At 38.3% G+C, this 14,894-nt stretch overlaps 1 protein-coding gene and 1 pseudogene across 3 annotated transcripts in view; one reads left to right on the forward strand and one right to left on the reverse strand.

The window, feature by feature from the left end:
• Positions 1-14,894, reverse strand: part of LOC127508114 (obscurin-like) — a 536,232-nt gene that overhangs the window by 201,330 nt on the left and 320,008 nt on the right. The window lies entirely within an intron of this gene.
• Positions 2,783-8,382, forward strand: LOC127508171 (gastrula zinc finger protein XlCGF57.1-like; annotated as a pseudogene).

Here is a 14,894-nt window from a genome sequence, read left to right on the forward strand (position 1 = left end):
TGGATTAATATTAATCAGTGATGCTGTGACTGTCCACACGGGAAATGACGCGACAAAATGTTCTACTGTAACCGACGCCCCGTTCTATTTTAGATCTTTAAAATATGCGTAGTATTTTAAGCGTTTGTCACATGTTGTGCATGTAAAACTAGGAAATATGAATGTGAAGTGAATTTATGGTCTCGTTTCAAATGCATTGATCAATATGCTTGCGTCGACTTCACTGTAGCCTATATGTGTGCTGGTTCCTTTCCGTGTTCTGACCGGTGCCCGAATCTCAATCAAACACAAGCCCATTCATTCAGATGATTAATAATGGGAAATAACAAGCGCTTCCATTTCAGAGTCCCTGTTCTGCTGAAGATGTTGCTGTTCATGTTTGCCAGCCCAGGACATTTTACAAATCCAGACCAGACGATGTTCTACAGCCATGTCCGGAATAAAGAGTAGCCTATCCATGTCACACAGTACAGTTAGGGTCATATTAAATGACTTAACCCGTGATACAAGATTTTGGCCATACTACCCATCCAAGTCATTCAACCCAGTATCAACGTCAGAAGGCTACACTTCTTGTATTTCGGGCACACCACAAGGTGTCACTGTGGCCTCAACGCTTCGCTCTCGCCTACTCTGTGCTCGATTGCTATGTCTGAGGTAAACCACGCCCTCCTCATTACCCTACGGACAAAGAAATTGTAAAAATACATACATGTAAAAATAAAGAAATGTATAAATAAAAAATCATTTTTTTCTATATATACATTATATATATATATGCTTTACATTTCTTTTATTTGTGTATTTGTTTATTTTTAATATTGGCAGACTTTGGCATTCCATATTTTTTACATTTGGGCTCCTGCCCCTGAGGAGCTCTGCACGTCCCTGATCTGGGGAATAAAATGAGTCTATGATCCTAAACCCACAATAGAGGGCGCTAATGCTCTTTGTGAGAACACGAGCCGCCGATAAAGAAGAAGAAGAAGAGCCGGTCGAGCACCAGCAGTTCACGGTATTTCTCATATTTACACGACCATCAAACACACTTTATACAGTTTGATCAAGCGACAGGCTCATTTCTGTGTTGTTTTCATCGAGCACAGCGATACTTGTGCGTCTTTTCTGTCGTCTTCTTACTGAAATAAACATTTAGTGCAGCAGCATGTGAGGAAAATATGATGAATTCATTCAGACCTGAGCGATTTTGTGTTAATGAATGTTAAAAGTCAAAGTTTGAGATCTGTGAGGGCAATTGATGGGAATCGATCTCAAGTGTTGCTGCTGCTATTTTATTTCTACTCCTCTTTGACAGATCAAATTTGTTAGTCAGTTTACATTGTTAAAATGCACTGGAACAGATACTGTTAAATACTTTGAGCCTATAATAAGCCTTTTGATTTGAGACTTTTTAAATACCTATATAGCTTAATATGAATATGTTAACGCTGGAAACATACAAATTTGCTTTGGTGCTTTTTATTTTTGGAGGTTTTATGATTGTTGTTGGTTTCTGCACATGTAAATATTCTAATTACTTTTATTGTAATGTATTTATTAGAAAAATCAAACTATATTTAGATTTCATTTAGCTGTAGTGGCTGATGAAGGTGAGTGACGTTAATCTGTGTTTGTTTTTGTATTTGTCATATTGTGAGAAATAACAGTATTGTCTTTCAATAGTCTTTTCTCATATATCCTGACTCAAATAATCAGTTTCTAACAGCAAACACTCAGAATAAAGTGAGATGATCTGAATGTCTTGTTGAATGAGTGTTGATAGTCTGAGGATCATCAACATTTTTGGTACTCAGAGAGGTATGTTTTATGTGATTGTTTTGAAATAAGATAGATTTCTAGTTTAAACGTTTATTCTTCAGATATTCCTCTTTAAATGCAATAAGTATTAGCTGTGTTTAAAGTGAACCACGTTTGGTTTTCGATCACTGAAAATGGGTAAAATTCAACAATTTGGACATGAGCCACTTTGAGGTCCCCATATCTATGAAATTGAACCATTTAGAGCTTTAAAAAAAAATGAAGATTTCAAAAGAAAAGTTTAAGAACCAGTTTTTAGGTTGAATGACAGGCATGCAAGCTTTGGAAAAACTCTTCATGGCACTCAGACAGCTATGTTCTATGCAATTGTATTGATAGAAAAACACAAGATTTCATTTCTAGTTTTAACATTATTTGTTCTTCAGATATTCCTCTTTAAATGAAAAAGTACCATCTGTATGCAAAGTGGGTCCGTTTGGTTTTCGACCACTGGAAATGTGTGCAATTGACTCATTGAGCTACATTGAGATCCCAATATATCTGGGATTGACTGAGGGCCGTTTAAAATGAAGATACGAAAAGGAAAGTTTAAGAACCAGGATCCAAAAGAATATTAAGATATCTTTTAATACTACTTGAGTTACAGGCATGCAAAGTCATTTTTAAACCCCTGTAAATTGGCTCCAAATCTCAGGTGAAAATTGTCATTTTGACCAAACAGTGGATTATTCAGTACATCTGTCACATTTAATATTTTGGCTTTCATCACTATTTATGTTTGTCTTTCTACTGAAAAAAATATGAACAAAATCAAAAATTTGAGCTAGGACAATTTCCAAAATTTGGTTGATTTGCCACAGAATGACAGTAAAAGAAGTTTAAATGTTATAAATGCTTAAATTCAGTAACTTATATAGTTTTGATTTTGGCAGATCAGCTCCACTGTAGTTCATCAATAAATGCAGGAATATCTCCATCAGATGAGCATCAGGAAGAGCTGAAATCTGCAAAGACTGAGTTTATTAGAGGACAGTGAGACCATGAGTGATCCAGAACCCTGCAGAATGAAACACACTGAAGATACTGAAGAACAAAGAGGTTGGTGTTTGTTCTTCATGCATTCATGAACAAAGCCTGATTTTGTAGTTACTAGTAAAGTTGTATTTCTCATAAATAATAGAAGTTTCCTTGTGAATGGGAACTCACACTGCGAGTGGACACTGTGGGGAACACCTGAAGCGTGACCGGTGTCTGAAGCACATGATTCAAACGCAACAATGTCATCGGTCCCTTAATGAGTCTTTAAATTAGAGCGTTACTCTTTTTGTGAAGAAAAAGTATATTTTTAAGTGTGTACAAGAATAGTTGGCGAGCTTTGGGACACACAATGCTGTCATAAAATTGCGTCTTTAACACTCTCTGTCACATAGTTACATGCATCCTGTCACCCTAAACTGGTCTGTCAATCATCTTGTCGCAGTTAACATCCTCCACATTGCATTTCATTTCATTTCCTACCATGTTGGAGAGAAAGTAGCACGTTGATCTGCAGTCGAGGGTCTTTCATGTGGACACACTCCTCATATTAATGCATAATGATGCATTTAACAGTTAATGGCCTAAGGGATCTTTATAAAAGTTCACATTGTTATTGCAGATAAAATATATGACATGGTTAACATTAAATATGTTTTATTAGGTTAAATTTTGATTATTAGTCACTCAGACCTCTTTATCTAAACCGTGGTTGCATACATCCACCATGCATGCTTTGTAGTTTTTAAACACTTTTTACGGTAACGCTTTAGTATGGGGAACACAAATTCACTATTAACTATGACTTTTGCCTCAATGAACTCATAATTTACTGCTTATTAATAGTAAGGTTGTTTTTGTAGTGTTTTTGTGTTTAGGTACTGGATAAGATAAAGGTATGTAGAATAAAGTCATGCAGAATAAGGCATTAATGTGTGCGTTTAAGTACTAATAAACAGCCAATATACTAGTAATATGCATGCTAATAAGCAACTAATTAATAGTGAGAATTGAACCCTAAAATAAAGTGTTACCCTTTTTACTTTTGTTTGTAGTTCTGACCCGAATCCTCCTCCAAAGTGCAATGGGTTGTGGGCAGTATTAGTGTAGCCCCTCTTGTTCGCACCTGCCCGCTCCAAGCGGGACGCGAACCCGGGCCCGTCCGCATGGGAGGTGGGCACTCTAACAAGGAGGCTAAAGACCGCAGTCTCTAGCATCAGTCGCTAGAGCACTTCTTGAGTTCAGGGGAGTGAGGTTTACACGCACAGCTCTTACTAGCCTTCATCTCTTAGGCTCACCCCCCTAAACCTCACTCCCACCCGGGTCACGGCACCAATTTAGCCCCTCCAGTTCGCACCTGCCTGCTCCAAGTGGGACGCGAACCCGGGATCATCTGCATGGGAGGTGGGCGCTCTAACAAGGAGGCTAAAGACCGCAGTCTCTAGCAATATGAAGTTTAGAGGAGAATGAGATTCGCTAGCAGAAGGCTCGTCCGCTCCTGACGGAAAAATGTAAATATTTGTATGACTTTCTAACATTTACAGATGGAGAATATACCTGTGAAATGTAAGTTATGCACTTAGGAAAACACCACATCACGAAAGCATTAAACAGCGCAAAAATATGTCAGCACTTGAATCTGTCAGATCATCTGACAGGGCAAGCCGCTTTAAATGATAGGCCTACGTGTTAACTATATCTTAATCTTATTAATTATTTTTAAAGCTCTTAATATTAAGCATGTCTCATGTTTAAGCCAAATTGTATTATGCATTTCCCGCGCAGCAGCACTCTGTGACGTCCACCGCTGTTTTTCAGATGCGCTCATATACCACTACTGTATATCGATATAAACGGTATCGCCTCATTCTGTATCGTATATTAAAAATACGGTATATCATACAAACTCAATATACCACCCAGCTCTGGAGTTGGAGAGACTAAAGGGGTCAGATTAAGGAGATATCCAAAATGTGCACTGTTTTTGTGCCCCCAGGAACAGGGTTGGGAAACACTGGTCTAGACAGTGATATCGAGTGTGTTGGTTCTGACAGTCCATCACAGACCTGTGTGAGGGAATCTGACTCCAGCATCTAAGTTCGTTGAGTTGATCAAATGCTGATCACAGCCGACATGGCAGTCAATTCCTCGGTATGGAGAAGTGGGTATTTCAGTCGACTAGAGGATGCAGTGTCTCGATCCCCTTTTCAGGGAACCATGGTTACATGCGTAACCTAAGACGTTATTCATAGTTAAAGATATCATTTTTTTATTAATAACTTTGATAACAGGGTTGATAAATGTGGTCAACACTGTACAGTTTGTGTAAAAACTGAGACAGTGGACTGAGATTATTTTCTTGTCCTCCCATCAGCTGTAGAAAGAGCCCAGATGATGTCACTTCCTGGGTGTCACAATTCTAAGAAATGCTCTGTTTTTGAAAGGAGGAAAATCATGTCAGAAGTAACAGGGTTGAGTGAAACATGTAGGGCACAGATAATGCTAATAAAATTGCTCATTTTAAACTTGTTAAAGCTGTGGTCATGCTCAACTGTCTGCAGCATCACTCTCTGCAGCATCTTTTGCAGAAAAATTCAACATACAATAAACAATAATAAATCCAAATGTAAAAATACACAATTTACTCCACTTGACTGCATAGAGTTTTCCTTCTTTTAAAGGGCAAGTCTTTACTTGATATAAATTTGTCTAACTAAATTACATTACATTTAGTCAAATAGAATAAATAGCAGTCCAAAATTTGGTGGCAAAATGGTGGCACTATTCTCAAATGTTCTATGATTATTACATTAGATGATTGTGTCATTGTTCAGATAAATTTGTAGATCTCACTACATTAAAACAGCATTTGTTACAAAACAATAATTGGAAGATTTAAACTAGTTTTTCTTTTCAGACCTGATGGAAGTGAAGGAGGAAAGTGAAGAACTGAGTGAAGTGGAGGAGAAACATCATGTCAAACCTGGAGAAAAACCTTTGAGTCGCTCAAAGACTAAAAAGACATTTTTAAAGAAAAGAAGAGCCAAGAAATCTACAACCTGCACTCAGTGTGGAAAGAGTTTCACATTCAAATATAATCTTAATGTTCACATGAGAGTTCACACTGGAGAGAAGCCGTTCACATGTGATCTGTGTGGGAAGAGCTTCAACCGATCATCACACCTTAAGAGACACATGAGGATCCATACTGGAGAGAAGTCGTTCACATGTGATCAGTGTGGGAAGAGATTCGCATACAAAGAAAATTTTAAAGCTCACATGAGAATCCACACCGGAGAGAGACCGTTCACATGTGATCAATGCGGGAAGAGATTCGCATACAAAAAAAGTCTTGAGATTCATGTGAGAGTTCATAATAGAGAGAAGCCATTCACATGTGATCAGTGCAGGAAGAGCTTCACACAATCATCAGAGCTTAAGAGACACATGAGGATCCACACCGGAGAGAAGCCACACACATGTGATCAATGTGGAAAGAAATTCACATACAAACACACTCTTGAAATTCATGTGAGAATTCATAGTAGAGAGAAGCCACATGTATGCCATCAATGTTGGAAGAGTTTTACACAAATATCACACCTTACAATACACTTGAGAATGCATGCTGGAGAGAAGCCGTTCACATGTGATCAGTGTGGGAAGAGCTTCACAAACAAACAACAACTTAATGTTCACATGAGAATTCACACTGGAGAGAAGCCTTTCACTTGTGATCAGTGCGGGAAGAGCTTTTCAAAGAAAGAAAGTCTAGACATTCACATGAGAGTTCATACTGGAGAGAAGCCGTTCACATGCACTCAGTGTGGAAAGAGTTTCCCATACAAAGAAAGTCTTAAACTTCACATGAGGATCCACACTGGAGAAAGACCGTTCACGTGCGATCAGTGCAGGAAGAGCTACACGCAATTTGCACACCTCAAAGAGCACATGAATCTCCACACCGGAAAGAAGCCGTACGCATGTGATCAGTGCGGCAAACATTTCTCTGGGCATCAAACCTGAAGAAACACCTGACAGTTCATACGAAGGAGAAGCCACATTCATGTTCTGTATGTGAAAAGAGTTTTTCACAGCTGCAGAGTTTACAGAGACATGAGAAAATACATGCTGGTGTAAGAGATCATGTGTGCTTTGAGTGTGAGAAGACTTTTATTCATGTGAAACAATTAAAACTGCACCAGAGAATTCACACTGGAGAAAAACCTTACAAGTGTTCACACTGCGACAAGAGATTCAGGCTGTCACAACATCTTAAAACTCATGAGAGGATCCACACTGGAGCAAAACCTTACAAGTGTTCACATTGTGACGTGAGATTCAGTCAGTTAGCACATCTGAAAACACATGAGAGGATCCACACTGGAGAAAAACCTTACAAGTGTTCATACTGTGACAAGAGATTCAGTCAGTCAGCATCTCTGAAAACACACGAGAGGATCCACAGCAGAGAGAAGCCGCACACGTGAGATCAATTTGGATAGATTTTCACTATTAAAAGTGACCTGAAACGGCTCTAAGAACTGTAAGGAATGGTTCCAGTTGCGTTTCCACAGGAGTCTGGTACGGTATGGCACAATTACAAACCGTTCTCGGCCTGGAATTCTCAGAACACTAACCGTGCTGAACCGTGCCGTTAAACGCATGCTGTGTAGTGATGTCGCCACTCAGGATTGGTCACTTATCTGTAAATTTGCTGTATTTTTGTTTTACAGTAAACTACTTGAAAGTAGTTGCTATATTTCTTTATATTAATGACTTTTAAATTGAAACTATTAACTGCTTAAAATGTTGTATAATGCATAACTTAATTCACGTATTTCACAAAACAAAATTAAATTTATAGTTTACCCAAAAATGAAAATTCTGTCATTAATTATTCACCATTATGTCAAATGAACATATTTTGAATGAAATCCGAGAGCTCTCTGTCCCTCCACAGGCAGCTATGCAACTTGCACATTTAAGGTCCAGAAAGCTAGTAAAGACATTAAAGTAATCCATGAGACTCTAGTGGTTTACCCTCAATTTTATGAAGCGATGTGAGTGGTTTGTTTGAAACATAACATAATTTACCTCAGTATTTATAAAATAGTATTAACCAAAGCTTGTTTACGCAACAAAGCCTGCTTTCGCGTACACACAACATGCATGCATTTTCAAGATGAATGTGGAAATTTATTTGATCTTGATGTGATTGCTGACAGCAGTGCAAAGATGATTCTGAGGTAGTTTGATCTAATATTTGATGTTTTTTTAATGTTGTAGATTTAAGTAGCAAATGAGAATCGATTAAATTGTCTACATTTTGAGACAAAGGATTAATGATTGCCCCTAAATTTTAATGAATAATCATGAATTTACTTAAAGAAAAACATTACTAGCAAAAAAGCACAGATGGACATTTATGGGAATGGCAAAATGAATGGACTTTTTTCTCATTTTATTATTCATATCCCAAGTACAGCGGTAATTTATTTATTTATTTATTTTTTATGGGGTACAGAGCAGAATTTAAGTTATTTATCCATGAAAATATGAATCTGGCTTCTCTCCGTGAAGGTGCACACTCATTTCAAATGTCAATCCACTGAAACACGGCATGTCGCAATCTGTGACGAAGCAGGTGAGAACCAATGAGCGCTCGATATCAGTGCCGTAAACAATGTCGTAACGCTTCTCGAGGGTGGCGCTACTTTCAAATTTGAATCGTAACGAGCGCGAGCTTTGACTGTGACTGTCGCTGTTGCTGAGAATAAAGATGAAGATCGTCGGATAAAGGCTGAATTTGGATCTGTTCCTTACAAACATATGGATTCTGAAGACAAACAAACTAAATATTACAAAATGGTTAAACAATTACAGAAATTTTATTCATAAGGTTTCAAAGTGTAGTCTTGTTTAACATTATGTAATCCTCCGAAACAAGTTTGCAGCACAAGTCACGAACAGAAATGTTATTTCATATTAAGTAGATGAGTAAACTGTATTGATATGACAATTCAATACAACAGATTTAAAACATTAATGGCACGATTTTAATATTAATACATAGGAATTCATACATTCACACTACGTAAATAATTTATTGCTGTCAATATGTGCTATAAATACGTCAATATTGTACGTTTCTGTGTGTATGAAAACGTAAGTAAATGTATGTGTGGTAGAACCACAATTTACGTAAAAATACACGTTTTATCATGAGATCACGTTGACTACACACGTTATAGGCATGCACATGACGTCACTGTTTTCACTAACTCGTGTTTACACAGAGATGATAACGGTATCATTTTCAAAAACTTGCACTTTGAAACCCGTTTTCAAAAATTTTCCAGCCACCAAAATGCCGTTGTAATGTAAATAAACTGCAGTGCCAACGTGATCTCATGAGAATACGTATATATTTTTACGTAAATTGTGGTTCTACCACACGTACATTTACTTACGTTTTCATACACACAAAAACGTACAACATTGACGTATTTAGAGGACTAAAACGTAAAAATACTTACGTATTAACAGCAAAAAAACGTAAATCATGTAACATAAAGTGTGAATGTATATGAATTCCCATGTATTAATATTAAAATCGTGGCTTTAATGATTTAACGATGTTTTTAGTCGAATTTATTGAAAGCAGTTTACTCATCTACTTAATATGAAATAACATTTCTGTTCGTGACTTGTGCTGCTCGTTTCGGAGGATTACATAATGTTAAACAAGACTACAATTTGAAACCTTATGAATAAATTTTCTGTAATTGTTTAACCATTTTGTAATATTTAGTTTGTTTGCTGTGAGACACAGAAGGCGTTTTCTCCTATGCAGCGACTGACAATACAACCGTAAGATACACCAAAGCACAACATAAATTCACAAATCACATCAATCTTATTTGTTCACTGTACTCCATATCTTTAGAATCCATATGTTTGTAAGGAACAAATCCAAATTCAGCCCTTTATCCATCAATCTTCATCTTCATTCTCAGCAACAGCGACAGTCACAGTCAAAGCTCGCGCTCGTTATGATTCAAATTTGAAAGTAGCGCCACCCTCGAGAAGCGTTACGACATGGTTTACGGCACTGATATCGAACGCTCATTGGTTCTCACCTGCTTCGTCACAGATTGCGACATGCCGTGTTTCAGTGGATTGACATTTGAAATGAGTGCGCGCCTTCACGGAGAGAAGCCGGATTCATCATATTTTCATGGATTAATGAGTTAAATTCTGCTCTGTACCCTATAAAAAAACTATTACCGCCAGAGAGGACTGTGACTGGAACTCATCATCATTTGAACTACTTTTGGTACCACTTTTGACATTTTCGCCAAAAATAAATTATTGTGATTACGCTTGTTTGTCTGTCATTCTTTTATAACAGTAGGTAGTTTAAAGAGATGGTTATAGGTTTAGGGGTAGGTGTAGGTGTAGGATTAGTTGCTCAAAATATCGTTTTAATGTTATATTTTTACTAAAATTGTCATTTTCCTACACATTTCTGTTCTTTATGTTTTATTCTTTTAACATTCTGTATAAAATGGGTAGGTTTAGGTTCGGGATGGGGTTTAGGGATCTTACATTTATCTACAAAACGATAAAATGGAAATGATACATATATCTTTATGACATGAAAGATACGTAAATATTTTACGTTTTTTCGCTGTAAAAACGTAAGTATTTTTACGTTTTAGTGCCATAATTACGTCAATATTGTACGTTTTAGCATCTTTCTAAACATACAAAAATGTACGTTTTGTGTCTTTGAAAGTTACGTATGAATACCTACGTATTAACAATGAGACCAGGCTGGCAGTGCATAAAAAGTTTTCTATTTTTTTGTTTTGGTTACATGCATAAAAGAAGAACTTGCTGATGTGCTCAGTTTTCATGGTATAAGAAGGTCAATTTCTTCTGTATGTCAGTCTCGATCTGATATCTTCTCAGTCGTGACACAATTTGTGCTCTTTGTATTTTAAATCAACGAGATCTCGTATAACTTTGCTTCTTTAGCCAAGAGCATTTTACTCAGACTTATAGATTTATACTATATTTTGATTAACATTTTAATTGGATTTTGTTAAGATCTTACTAAACTTTTGATTACGATTTTTACTAACATTTTTTCTTAGATAATACTTATATTTTGGATTTCAGTATTTCAGAGATATTGGAAGTTGGTGTATAACTGTTTGTGTTATTGTTATTTTCCTTTATTAAATTTATATTTTTTTATTATTCTAAATCGATTTGTCTATCATTCATTATCTGATCATATTTTATTAAGCAATAAAAATCGATTTAATCACCTGACCTGGATCTCCTCATTGCATCACAAAGTTAAGGGGACATTTGGGGACATTCTGTTTCACCACCAGTGATAAAAAGTCTAAAACCTTTTCCCAAAAAAGCCACTGATATTTTAACAAAAATACGTAGATGGAATCCATGCATAGAGTCAGTTGAATTTTAACATGAATTTGGTTCAAACTATTATTATTGTGGTTTTAGCCCACTGTTGAATAACATTCAAATGTTCTCCCCTCTGTTTTTTAACAAATCATGTGTGGAGATTATATACATCACATTGATCTGGTGCCCTTTTACCCTGTGTGGCCCACTGTCCCTTCAAATATTTGAGAACAGCATTTCTTGGCCCTGCAGTCATGTTTATTGTATGCACAGTGCATACAGGATTATGGATTATGGCCTCTGCCCCAGAGTGCACGCAGGCAACAGATTGCTTACAAAATGCTTTTAGAATGGAGAGAAATCCACTTGACACAAATACAGAACAACAAAATACGAACACAAATTTCACGCGCATCTGATCGACAGATAAACCGTCTGCTCTTTTATGTTGTTTATATTTCAGCAAAAAAGTTTGCTTTGCTTAATAATAAAGTCTACAGTAAATAAATATATACAGTATATATGTCACAGTCACCATCTCTCACCTTCCCCGGACTCCACTTCCCAGCATCCCTCTGGTTCCTCACCTGCACTCACTCACCAATCACCTGCATCTGCAAGCTATCACCATTGTTAACACTCATCTGCACACCACTACATAAGCCCCTTGTTCACTTCAACACATTGTCTGGTCTTGTCTATGGATGTCACAATGTATCCAATTGAGGATTATGTTACAGAGTTCCTCGAGCTCTCTCAGTTGGTGTCCTGGAACGACGACACATTGAAGACCGTCTTTTGAGGTGGGTTAGACGACCAACTTTATCAGCAAGTTCCAGCGGCAGTGATTACATGCTCCCTGGCCGAGTACATTGATTTATGTGCTGTGGTTGAGTGGTTCTTCCCTTACAGTCTGTGAGGTTGATGTAGACACCATCGTGACTCAACCACAGTAACCCTCATCCACGCCTGTCACAATGATCTCCACATCTGAACCTCCCGTCTTCCCTCAAGATCCTGACCTAATAACCAAAGTAAGGGACCCTTTCCTTTCTGTTCGAACTACCTTAATGAAGTTCCCTGTTCGCCAGTCCCCAATTCCAGAGTCCCTTCCTAAGATGGCCACCAGTCCAGAGTCCCTTTTCAAGATGGCCGCCCTTCCAGAGCCTCGTCCCGCTCCAGTCCCTGAGCCTGCTCCAGGCTCCGTTCCAGCCCACAAGCCCATTCAAGAGTCTCTTCTAGCCGAAACACCCAGAATCTCACCCAAGTAGGGGGGGCTATCCGTCCCCGACCTTGGTGGCCAAGCCTGGGGTCTGGGCCAAGGCCACGGAACCTGAGGGGCCTGCCCCGCCATGGCGTCCCGATGAGCCTGCCCCGCCATGGCTTCCCAAGCTGCCTGATCCTCCTTGGCCCCCCCGGTCAGCCAGTACCGTCCTGGAGACGGCCTACCCCGTATCACCTAGATCACCCATCACGTCACGCCCTCCCTCGCTCCTGGTTTTCTATCTAAAGAAGAAACAGGTGTGGAAATGATCAGCGTGAGCGCTGATTGCAATGAAAAACAGCTGAGTCTAAGTAGCAATAATGATAGGAGAAAGAGAAACAGGGAGAATATCAAACCAGACTCATGACAATGTTTTAGACACTTTCCTAACACGGGACATATATAGCCTATTAGAATATGAAAGTTGCCGGTTTTGCCATGTTTAGTGTAAGTTTGAGAATGATATTTCGAGTTTTATGAATAATTTTAAAATGATTGTGAAATTACTGAAGAAATCCCGACAACAGGCAGGCTACATTCACTATTATCTGACATGGAATTTAAATATGAAAAATCCAAAAAGGTCAGAACAGAAGTAGTTTGCAGCCCTGGAAATGAATGTCCGTCGTTTAACATTTTTAATTTATTAATTTATTTTTTATCTTAAACAGTAGGCAAATATTGCTGTATATCGTCTCGTCATGTTCGGCTGCTTATCTTACCTCAGCTCGCATTCTTCAAGCATTAAAAAGTGCCGCTTTCTGTGGACAGTAAATCCCGCCTCCTTCGATTTGATTGGATATCACAAACATTTTGACATTGACGAGCACTTTTAGACAGACTGAGCACACTAAACAGATTGAGTTTTTGCCTCAAGTGGGCCACGCCCGCGCGAACAATTCGTCTGGGCTGACGGAAGGATAAACAGGTGCATCTCAATAAATTAGAATGTTGTGGAAAAGTTCATTTATTTCTGTAATTCAACTCAAATTGTGGAACTCGTGTATTAAATAAATTCAATGCACACAGACTGAAGTACTTGAAGTCTTTGGTTCTTTTAATTGTGATGATTTGGGCTCACATTTAACAAAAACCCACCAATTCACTATCTCAATAAATTAGAATACTTCATAAGATCAATAAAAAAAGGATATTTTAAACAGAAATGTCAGGCTTCTGAAAAGTTTGTTCATTTCTATGCACTCAATACTTGGTCGGGTCTCCTTTTGCATGAATTACTGCATCAATGCGGTGTGGCATGGAGGCGATCAGCCTGTGGCACTGCTCAGGTGTAATGAAGCCCAGGTTGCTTTGATAGCGGCCTTCAGGTCATCTGCATTGTTGGGTCTGGTGTCTCTTATCTTCCTCTTCACAATACCTCATAGATTCTCTATGGGGTTCAGGTCAGGTGAGATTGCTGGCCAATCAAGCACAGTAACACTATGGTCATTGAACCAGCTTTTGGTACCTTTGGCAGTGTGGACAGGTGCCAAATCCTGCTGGAAAATGAAATCAGCATCTCCATAAAGCTTGTCAGCAGAAGGAAGCATGAAGTGCTCTAAAATTTCCTGGTACATGGCTGCGTTGACTGTGGACTTCAGAAAACACAGTGGACCAACACCAGCAGATGACATGGCAGCCCAAATCATCACTGACTGTGGAAACTTCACACTGGACTTCAAGCAACATGGTTTCTGTGCCTCTCCACTCTTCCTCCAGACTCTGGGACCTTGATTTCCAAATGAAATGCAAAATTTACTTAAAGAGGACTTTGGACCACTGAGCAACAGTCCAGTTATTTTTCTCCTTAGCCCAGGTAAGACGCTTCTGACGTTGTCTTTGGTTCAGAAGTGGCTTGGTACGTGGAATGTGACAGCTTCAGTCCACTCCTTTTGAAGCTCTCCTAAGTTCTTAAATTGGCTTCGCCTGACAATCTTCTCACGCCTGCGGTCATTCCTTTCACTTGTACACCTGACCTAAACCCAGTATTTATACCCTGAGAATGGTAATTTAATAGAACTTGAAATTAAATATTCTAATAATCTGAGATACTGATTTTTTGATTTTGATGAGCAGCAAGCTGTAACTATCAAAAAACTCCCAGGACTCCCGATGGCCAGTCCGCCCCTGGTTCCCTACAAAGAAATGTAGAAAATACAATAGGTTACAACACTATATAACATCACTGAATTAAATTATACACATCGACGCAATGAGGTAAACTAATGACGCAGTTACTAAGAATGTGCTGATTAAAATGACCTTGTAAAGATTCACAAATAAAGACAGGTGCAAACAGAATACTATAGCTTACAGTGACATCAACATTACTTTTAAGAATCAAGTTTAGTATCACCCCGAATGTTATTGCGGT

Source organism: Ctenopharyngodon idella, chromosome 3 (genome assembly GCF_019924925.1).
Source record: "Ctenopharyngodon idella isolate HZGC_01 chromosome 3, HZGC01, whole genome shotgun sequence".
NCBI lineage: Eukaryota > Metazoa > Chordata > Actinopteri > Cypriniformes > Xenocyprididae > Ctenopharyngodon > Ctenopharyngodon idella.